This window comes from Gymnogyps californianus, chromosome 26 (assembly GCF_018139145.2).
Source record: "Gymnogyps californianus isolate 813 chromosome 26, ASM1813914v2, whole genome shotgun sequence".
In the NCBI taxonomy this organism is placed as follows: domain Eukaryota; kingdom Metazoa; phylum Chordata; class Aves; order Accipitriformes; family Cathartidae; genus Gymnogyps; species Gymnogyps californianus.
This window is the reverse complement of record NC_059496.1, coordinates 379,680-389,599: the sequence shown is the minus strand read 5'-3', so window position 1 is coordinate 389,599 and position 9,920 is coordinate 379,680. Positions and strand designations below refer to the sequence as shown.

The window sequence follows — 9,920 nt, the reverse complement described above, 5'->3', positions numbered from 1 at the left end:
ACGGGCTCAAAGGGCTCTTCCGGCGGGCTCCATTTATACCCGAAGTCGGATCGGGGCTCGTGGTCATATATGGTCAGCGGTCTGGAAACTTATCACTGTCTATGTGATTCCAGTCATCACATGGCTGGCCGGCTCAACCCCCAAACCGCAGCTTCTAGTTTTAAGTCTTTCCTTTCAGCAGTTGAGAAGTTCTGCTCTTTATCGGGTGGGTGCACCTGCACACTCCACCCCGTGACCACAGTCACGATCTGACTGGTTTCTTTGGAGTGGTGGTACAGTCACCTCTTGCCTCCAAAGTTAAAAGGGAGCGCAGTTTCGGTGAGAATTGATGCTCATCATGAATCATCATTTCTTTGGCTATTTTACAATTCTAACGGAACATCTGCTATTTGGGTTAGTTCTAAAGGAGCATACGTAACAACGGATACGGACCACGTTATCATATGTTTAACACAACTTAATACAATACAAATGGCAATAATTATGATTATAACCACTATCAAGGATTGTAAAAGACTGGTTAACCATCCCGACAGGGAAAACCCGAACGCACTGGAAATCTTTCCCAACCAGCTGATGTTTAATGCGGCAGCAATTGCCTCTGAGTCCTTTGCTACTTTCTTCATTTTGTCAATTTGAGTTCGGAGGGGTATGGATACATTTGGGATATAAACGCAGCAGTCATCTACTCATCAGTTTAGCACTCCATACTAAAGGTGTTCCTGTAGCAGCATCAGGTCTACTCCCGCTCGGTGCTGGGCGGTCATTTTGCTGGTGTGTTGTAATTGTTCATTCAAGAGTTCTAAGCTGTCAGATGTAGAATAGGCTCAAATAGACACTTGCATCAATAGGTCATAAATGGCTTGTGGGTTTTTGAGGGAGGCAGTCCCCATTCCGAACATGGCCTCCAGCCACTATCCCAGTGGCGTTTTTCCTCTTTGCCACGTTCCCTTCTTTAGCGGTTGTATCTCCCGGGGCTGCGATCCCACCACTTAGGGGCTATAGGCCCTTCTCAGTAAATGGTACAAAGGGAAGGCACGGCTACTGTGCAGGCCATCCCGGGAACAGTTGGGCGTAGCTGGGAATACAGACAGCCATTGGGGTACGCCCACTCTAGACTGGGAGGGGCGGGCACATCAGATGTTTGGCATATGCCTTGTGTGGGGGCATGAGGAGGACAGTTCCTATAAGCATTACATTTTAGGGCAGTGGGCCACACATAGCTGGTATTACTACACAGACAGCCCTGTACCAAAGCTTCCTGAATGGGGCGGGGCATGTATCATCACAATAATGGCCTTTTATCTATGTTTTTACAGTGCATTTCTGTTTGGCAGTCCCAAAGTGTTGTGTTTTTTTTTTTTTACTGGTGGTGCCCCATTCCTTTGCGCAATCCAGTCAGGTCCCCATGTGCAATTGAGGGGATGTTTTTCCCAGGCTCCCTTGAACCCTGGTTCTTGACAAGCGTTGGGGCAATTGCAAGAGGTAATTACACCATATTGAATTGCCATTTATTGCGCCAGGTGACCAGCTATAGATGGTATGAGTGTGACCTCCATCCTTTCCATCCGTTCCCCAGGCCCGGCTGGAATTATTGCACTGTTGCCATGTGAGTTCAAGGGTTAGTGATATATTAGTGGTTTGCACAAAGATTGGTAGGGGCTCCTCTACTGACTTAGGGCTGGGCAGACAGGCTGTTATTGAAGTTAAGTTCACCATACATGCAAATCCCACTATCAGTTGAGCCACCACCTTGCTGTCCAGGTTCTTGTTGTCCATGCCCGCTGTTGTTACTGCCATCAGTGGGAGTGTCCGAATAGTTTGCTTTTCCATAGTCCTGCAAGAGGACACAAATTGCACCTCGGGCCTTGGGACCGGGTCTCAGAAATTAGGAATTATCCATCGAGTACTTATGCGATGGCCTTTCCCTTTCCTATCTAAGGCCTCCCAGGCATGTAAGCCTCTGGGTTTCGCCAGGATCGTGGGTACAGTGCCAACAGAGGGCAGTTTTACCATGACGGGTTGGCCTCTATGTTCTCAATGGGAACTGGCCCTTTTGATTGTCCGGTTTGGGAGCGTCGCCCGTTAATGGTCCCGTAGGACAAAAATGAGGTAGGTACCATCGTTTGCCTGCCAGCATATCGAATCCCAATATGTTTCCCTTATAAAGGCTCAGAGCCACCTCCACAAGTTTCGGTCTCTATCGGGGCGGGCGCACCAGCCACACAGGTTAACTAAACACTCTTCCACCCCTCCATCCAAAACAGAGGGCAAGTCTCTGAGACCGAGATAGAGATAGGGCAGGTACGTGCAGAGGCAAGAGAGGAAAAAAGCTTACTTAAGAACATAACTTTTGGTTCTTAAAACAGTTAGCAGCATACAGTGAAGAGAAAGTGCAATCAGAGAGCAGAACACCTTAGCCAAGCAGCACCTCCTGACCCTGCCCACCCTCCCCTTTAAGCAGGGTGTATGCTGCAGCCAGAGAAACCGTTGCAAAACTGCGGCTTCTGGCAACTTATTCCTGAAATGCACTAGTTTTCTTTTGGAGAACTGCAATACTGGGATGGATTCCCCAGTGCTCAAAACTCAGTAGTGTCTATTTCAACCATGGGCTTAAAAGCATACATCATAGGCTGTAATTTGAAGAACTCAGTCCATAAAAACCATGACTAAACAACAAACAATAGACAAGCCAAAAAGGGGGGCAAAAAAGGAAGAAACCATACACACAGGAAGTCCAATGGCTAACCAATTTCTATCAAAATGTCCATCGCAAGTGAGTGGTGTATCGTGAGAGATCCACTGTTTACATTTCCAATACTATAAACAGTATCCTGATTTTCATAACATGACATGCAGCATCCAAACCACAGAAATGTAGAAAAGGCACAGGCAAGGAGAAACACATCTTCATAGCATTACATTCAATAGCTGTTTAACGGTGAGCCTTCTTTTAGAGCTGTCCAACAATGCTGACTAATCCAGGTGACCTGTTTAATCAGACTTAATTGTCAAAAGGATTAATAATATCTAAGTAAAACAAGGCATGTATACATTAAAGAAAACAGCATGGAACTGTACTGCTTGTGAACTATTTACAAAAACATACAAGATGTTGGATGGCACAAAGTATATAGTCCTAATAGAAACTGTTTAAGCTAAGCGCTTAACATAAACTGTCCATCTCTACCTGTAACAAAGAATATTTTAGGGGATTAAAAAACCCATTCCTTATGAAAAAATAATGCTCTGAGCAAGAGGAGAATGGCCGACTGGCTCCCAAAACTGGTGACTGATTACGAGTCAAAGCAGAGTAAGCTGCTGCTCTTGCACCCTTCACTACACGGGGAGCATCCTGCCTGTTTAGCTGGTATTGAGGCAACTGGTCACAGTGAACTATCCAGGGGTGACTGAGGACTTGGGCTGCAGTCAGTCTTTGATGTGGGTTAACATGAAGCATTTTTGAAAGAAGGTCCTTAGCTGTATCTGAAACGGTATTCCAATAACCACCGCTGAGAGACAACTTCCCGCTACCTATTCGGGCCAAAATCTCCTCTGGGGTATCATCAGGACCCGTTACAAAAGGAGGGTAGCCAGCAAGCATGGTATAAAGTAGAACACCAAGGCTCCATATGTCCCATGCAGCATCGTAACCTTGCCTCTGTAAAACCTCTGGTGCAGCAAAACTTGCTGTGTAACATGGACTCCTCAGAAGACCATTTTCTACTCCTAGTTGTTTTGCAAGGCCAAATTCACAAAGTCGAATGGATTCTGGATTACCAGATTCATCAACATAAAGAATATTGCTAGGCTTCAGCTCTCCATGAACAACCCCTTGCGCATGGAGGTACTCAACCGTTCTTGTTATTGTGAACAGAACGGCACTAGCTTCTCGTTCCGAGAAAAAAATTTGTCTATGAATTTTATCCAGCAGTTGCCCTCCTTTTGTAAGTTCTGTTACTATGTATGCGTATTTTCCATCATCATGCACATCTTTTAGGGTAATAATATTTGGATGGTGGCCATAGTGCAGTAGGATTTCAATCTCCTCTGTTGGATCTCTTTTACTCTTGTCTATAATCTTTACAGCATATTCCATGTTTAAAGCTTTATGAATACATCTCTTATAGACAGAGTAAGACCCAACTCTGATATCTTCCTTCACTTCGTATCTATCAGTAAACTGAATGCTGTTCCTGTGCAACTGCTGGACAACGGAATGCACTCCAACTGTCTGCACTGCCTGGCTTTCGTCATTTGACGCAATAGCTACAGAACTAAATCCCGAACAAGTTGATGCGCATTAGCACTAGGTGGGAGACCAGGCAAATCTTCTGGAGTTTTTGCTGTAAACTCAGGGTCAGAATAAAACATATCTTCAGGTCTGCCAGTTGCAGGTTTAAAAGGGGATCAACTTCTCTCCTGTACAATCTATTCCAATCTATTTTGGAAAAGAATGCATGCCTCTTAATTTCTTCAACTCCATCTAGGCCTGCTCCTAATCTGTTTGCTGGGTTTCTTTTGAAGACTATTCGCAGAAGACTCTCTGCTTCCGGGCTCAAGAACTGGGGCATTCCAAGTTTGGCCTCGAGAATCAGTGTCATGGTTCTTTTCTGTCTTTCCCTTGGAAAGGCAGAGTACCAGTGAGCATTTCAAACATTACAACACCAAAAGACCACCAGTCTGCGCTCCGTGTAAGGCCTCCACTCTTAATGACTTCTGGCGCCATATATTCCACTGTTGCACAGAAAGAGAAGGCTTTTTTTTCACAGTCAATTGACACCTCACTTAAGCCAAAATCTGCTAATTTGATATGTCCTTCCTCATCAAGAAGGATGTTTTCTGGTTTTAGGTCCCGGTATATTATTCCACCACTATGTACATGGTCTAAAGCAAGTGCTAATTCTGCCAGGTAAAATTTAACATCGTCTTCTGTGAACATCACCCTACGTTCTCCACATGCTCCAATTGCTTCTATTAAATTTCTTAGGGCTGTTTGGCAATGGGCTCTGTCTCCGGCCATATTATAGTTCCCGTTCGGATTTACTGTCGGCCACGGATTTCTCCCTCCTCCCACCTGTCGTGCTAATTCTGCATCCTTAGTTAATACCTTCTCTCTTTCATCTGGGCAGAATGATTCTCGGAATAAGATTTGGGTGTCCCCCCGGTTAGGATTGTGTCCCGTGCAGAGATTTGACAATAACTGCGCCCGTGTTTCTGCATCCTCCCTTAATCTTGGCATTGTACACCCCATAAGGCTAAATCATTTGGGTTCCACGATGGATTAGTATAAACCGTCGATGTGGGGCATGCATAGTCACCCCCTGGCCGTAAAGCGGCCAGATTAGTCAAAACATTTGAAACCATGGGGCAAAGTCCCACCCTTGCTACAGGAAGGTCTGCGGGGAGGTCGGTGCAGGGACTGTAAGGTGGGGCAGGAGTCGGGGAGGGCCTTGTCTGGTCGTCGTTCGGGGCTGTAGCCTTACCTACAGCCAAAGTTACCTTACAGGTTAGTTTTTCCCTCAGCCCCTTTTGCCTCCCTGGATGTTGTCTCTCCCGCACCCATTCATCCCACACATACCAATAATCCATGTGTCCCGGGAACCGGTACTGAAGTTGGTCTCGCACAAAGGTCAGTCGATGTTGGTCAAAACTCCCTTGTGGTGGCCATTGATCTTCAATATCTCCATGGCAGGTGATGAATGGCCACCATTGTTGACATAGAACTACTGCGTCCTCCTTCAGTAGTGAATTTGCACCACAGATTTTTTCCCAGTTTTGTAATATCTCTGCTAAGGGCGTCTCCCTCTCTACTCCAGTTACGTTACTCATGATTTAATCCGGGGGGACTCAACCCCCCCTTTAAAATCTCTCAACAGCTCTCTAATCTGGGCAGGACTCGAACCCCCCTTTTAATCAGATGTCTTCCGTTGATCAGACTGCGTACAAACTTGTGTGCGATTTATGCTGATCAGGCTACGCACCTCGGGCGGGACTTGAACCCCCCTGAATTCTGTCCTTTTCCCTATATTGAATTTAGATTTAGGGGATTTAACACTCACCACTCTAGCGATACTGTGCTTACTGTGTCCAAAATCCTCGGGTGAACTCACCCTGTGCTGCCAGTCAGAGGTTTGGATCCAAGAGGTTCCGAGAGTGACCTAGGGTCCCATCTGGGGTGCCAAACTGTTAAGGGGAAGCCGCTGCCCGAGCATTCACACACCAATCAAGGAGTCGCACACACACCACCCGAGACTTTAACTGCTAGGACCGGCGTCCCTTCGCAGCAGGCGACTCCAGTGAGCCGACGGGTGCCCCTTTCGACTCCTCACACACACACACTCACCCTCGGGCGCTTCTTCTTCCCTCAGGCTCCAGCCAAGGTTCCCAAAGCAGACTCTCTAATCAAGGCCTTCAAAATAAAAGCCTAATTTACTCTATCTGTGGTGCCCAAATTCAGACAGCTCAAGCTGGCTGTCTCTGGAGAGGGAACCGGAACACCACATTCCCTGGTCAATTATGCCCTTACAATCTAAATTCCCACCCCTCACACCATAGTCTGGCCCAATGGTAAGATTGAGTCTGGGGTCGTCTTCTCTCTCATTGGGTGCTTTTTCTCGTCTCTCGGCTGGTTCTTCCTGCTGTGTTTTAGGCTACTTGTTACTATGTCTCCTTTACCTGGGGCAAACTGGCTCTGGGGCTTTGCAAATCTCTTACTCCTGCCATCAGATTATAGGTGAACGTTAAGCAACACCATTCAGCAAGTTATGAGTCCTGCTTTATCATGAAGGACTACTTTTAAGCAGCTAAACAAAGTCCTTAAAGCCCTACAAAACATATTAACAGCCTCTCTAATTTCTATACGTTCCTGTGCTATTACAGCCTAACAGCCTTATGCCATTATTGCCACATGCTGTTTAGGTCTCGTTCGGGTGTGGTCTGCATGGTCCTGTAGCTCTGCTTTGCCACCTTCCACAACACTCGATCACTGATTGCTGATAGAAATGGGAAGCTCTGGCAAGACTGAGAGAATGAGGGAGCGTTATGTTGCTAAGCAAGCCCCGAGCCTCAGCGCTGGTGGGGCTGTGAAAGGGCTGCCAAGGGAAGGTGAGGGCCAGCAAGAGTTTTCAGTCCTGGCACCTTCCCTGTGGGAGCACGGCAGGAGCCCCACAAGGAACCGCACAAAGCTGGCAGGGAATGGCACGGGGCCGTGGCTGGAGCAGAGACTGTGCCTTCCACTTTACCTGAGAACAACATGGCCACTAGGAAGCCGAGTGCTGGAAACTACAGCTCCCAGCATGCCCTGGGAACCAACATGGCCGCCGTCAGCCTCGTACCCCAGGACTACAGCACCTGGCATGCCACTGGGCACTCCTTCCTCCTGTCTGACCCTGCGGGGACACCGTCCCCCCGGCTGGACCCCACTCCTCCACAGGCCCCATACCCGCCTCCCGGGGCAGCCCCAGTCCCAGTCCCAGAGCCTTGGTGGAGCAGGGAGGAGGAGGAGGAGAGAGGGGCAGAGGGCAGAGAGGGGTGGGGTGGGGCGGAGGAGTGGCAGGAGAGGGATGGGAGCAGGAGAGAGGGACGGCGGGAAGAAAGCAGGAGCTGGTCAGGGAGTGGAGAAAGGAAACCCCTGGTGAGGAGCGGGCCCAGGGCAGGGAGAAGGGGATGGAGGGGAAGGGGGCAGGGGCAGCCAGGAATATGGTGATGAGCAGCAGGACAGAGGGAGAGAGAGGGCAGAGGAAGGCAGGAGGAAGGACAGACAGAGGGAGCGACACGGGCAGGGTGAGGGAGTGGGACGGAGGGACAGATAGACGGAAAAGGCAGCAGGAGAGCGGAGTGACAGAGAAATGGGACAGGGAGCAGGACAGAGGCACAGAGGGGAAAAGGCTGAGAGAGAGAAAGGGAGAGGCAGGGGACAGAGCGCAGGACAGAGAGCAAGAGAAGGGCGGGAAACAATCCGGAGGCTGAGAAACACAGAGAAGGATGCGGGTCAGGAGAGGGAGGCAGCGAAGGACACAACAGCGATGGCCTCCAGGCTGGAGGCGGAGGAAGAGTGAAAAGGGCCGGGGAGCAGGCGAGAGACACAGAGAGAAAGAGAGAAGGCCCAGCCAGCCGACGGGTGTCCCTGTCGCACAGCTGATTTGGGGGTGCTGCATGTCATGTTATGAAAATCAGGATACTGTTTGTAGTATTGGAAATGTAAACAGTGGATCTCTCACGATACACCACTCACTTGCGATGGACATTTTGATAGAAATTGGTTAGCCATTGGACTCCCTGTGTGTATGGTTTCTTCCTTTTTTGCCCCCCTTTTTGGCTTGTCTATTGTTTGTTGTTTAATCATGGTTTTTATGGACCGAGTTCTTCAAATTACAGCCTATGATGTATACTTTTAAGCCCATGGTTGAAATGGACACTACTGAGTTTTGAGCACTGGGGAATCCATCCCAGTATTCCAGTTCTCCAAAAGAAAACTAGTGCATTTCAGGAATAAGTTGCCAGAAGCCGCAGTTTTGCAACTGTTTCTCTGGCTGCAGCATACACCCTGCTTAAAGGGGAAGGTGGGCAGGGTCAGGAGGTGCTGCTTGGCTAAGGTGTTCTGCTCTCTGATTGCACTTTCTCTTCACTGTATGCTGCTAACTGTTTTAAGAACCAAAAGTTATATTCTTAAGTAAGCTTTTTCCTCTCTTGCCTCTGCACGTACCTGCCCTATCTCTATCTCGGTCTCAGAGACTTGCCCTCTGTTTGGATGGAGGGGTGGAAGAGTGTTTAGTTAATCTGTGTGGCTGGTGCACCCGCCCCGATAGAGACCGAAAGTTGTGGAGGTGGCTCTGAGCCCTTATAAGGGAAACATATTGGGATTCGATATGCTGGCAGGCAAACGATGGTACCTACCTCATTTTTGTCCTACGGGACCATTAACGGGCGACGCTCCCAAACCGGACAAGCAAAAGGGCCAGTTCCCATTGAGAACATACAGGCCAACCCGTCATGGTAAAACTGCCCTCTGTTGGCACTGTACCCATGACCCTGGCGAAACCCAGAGGCTTACATGCCTGGGAGGCCTTAGATAGGAAAGGGAAAGGCCATCGCATAAGTACTCGATGGATAATTCCTAATTTCTGAGACCCGGTCCCAAGGCCCGAGGTGCAATTTGTGTCCTCTTGCAGGACTATGGAAAAGCAAACTATTTGGACACTCCCACTGATGGCAGTAACAACAGCGGGCATGGACAACAAGAACCTGGACAGCAAGGTGGTGGCTCAACTGATAGTGGGATTTGCATGTATGGTGAACTTACTTAACTTCAATAACAGCCTGTCTGCCCAGCCCTAAGTCAGCAGAGGAGCCCCTACCAATCTTTGTGCAAAACACTAATGTATCACTAACCCTTGAACTCCCATGGCAACAGTGCAATAATTCCAGCCGGGCCTGAGGAACGGATGGAAAGGATGGAGGTCACACTCATACCATCTATAGCTGGTCACCTGGCGCAATAAATGCCAATTCAATATGGAAGGGAAAGTGTAATTACCTCTTCCTACCCCCTAATAACGCCACGGGGTGGGTTTTAATGGTACAATGCCATGCTTAATGTTCCCTGGGGAATTACTGAACATAATGACCAATGGGATAACAGATGATCATTCCCTGCAATATACTGAACTGTTAAACACCACCTGGTGTATTAAACACCCCGAGAAGTAATGGTAGCGATTGCCCCAACGCTTGTCAAGAACTAGGGTTCAAGGGAGCCTGGGAAAAACATCCCCTCAATTGCACATGGGGACCTGACTGATTGCGCAAAGGAATGGGCACCACCAGTAAAAAAAAAAAAACACAACACTTTGGGACTGCCAAACAGAAATGCAATGTAAAAACATAGGTAAAAGGCCATTATGTGATGATACATGCCC

General features: G+C 48.3%; 1 pseudogene; it reads right to left on the bottom strand.

The window, feature by feature from the left end:
• Positions 1–1,675: 1,675 nt before the first annotated feature.
• Positions 1,676–4,942, bottom strand: LOC127025942 (ribosomal protein S6 kinase alpha-3-like; annotated as a pseudogene).
• Positions 4,943–9,920: the final 4,978 nt, after the last annotated feature.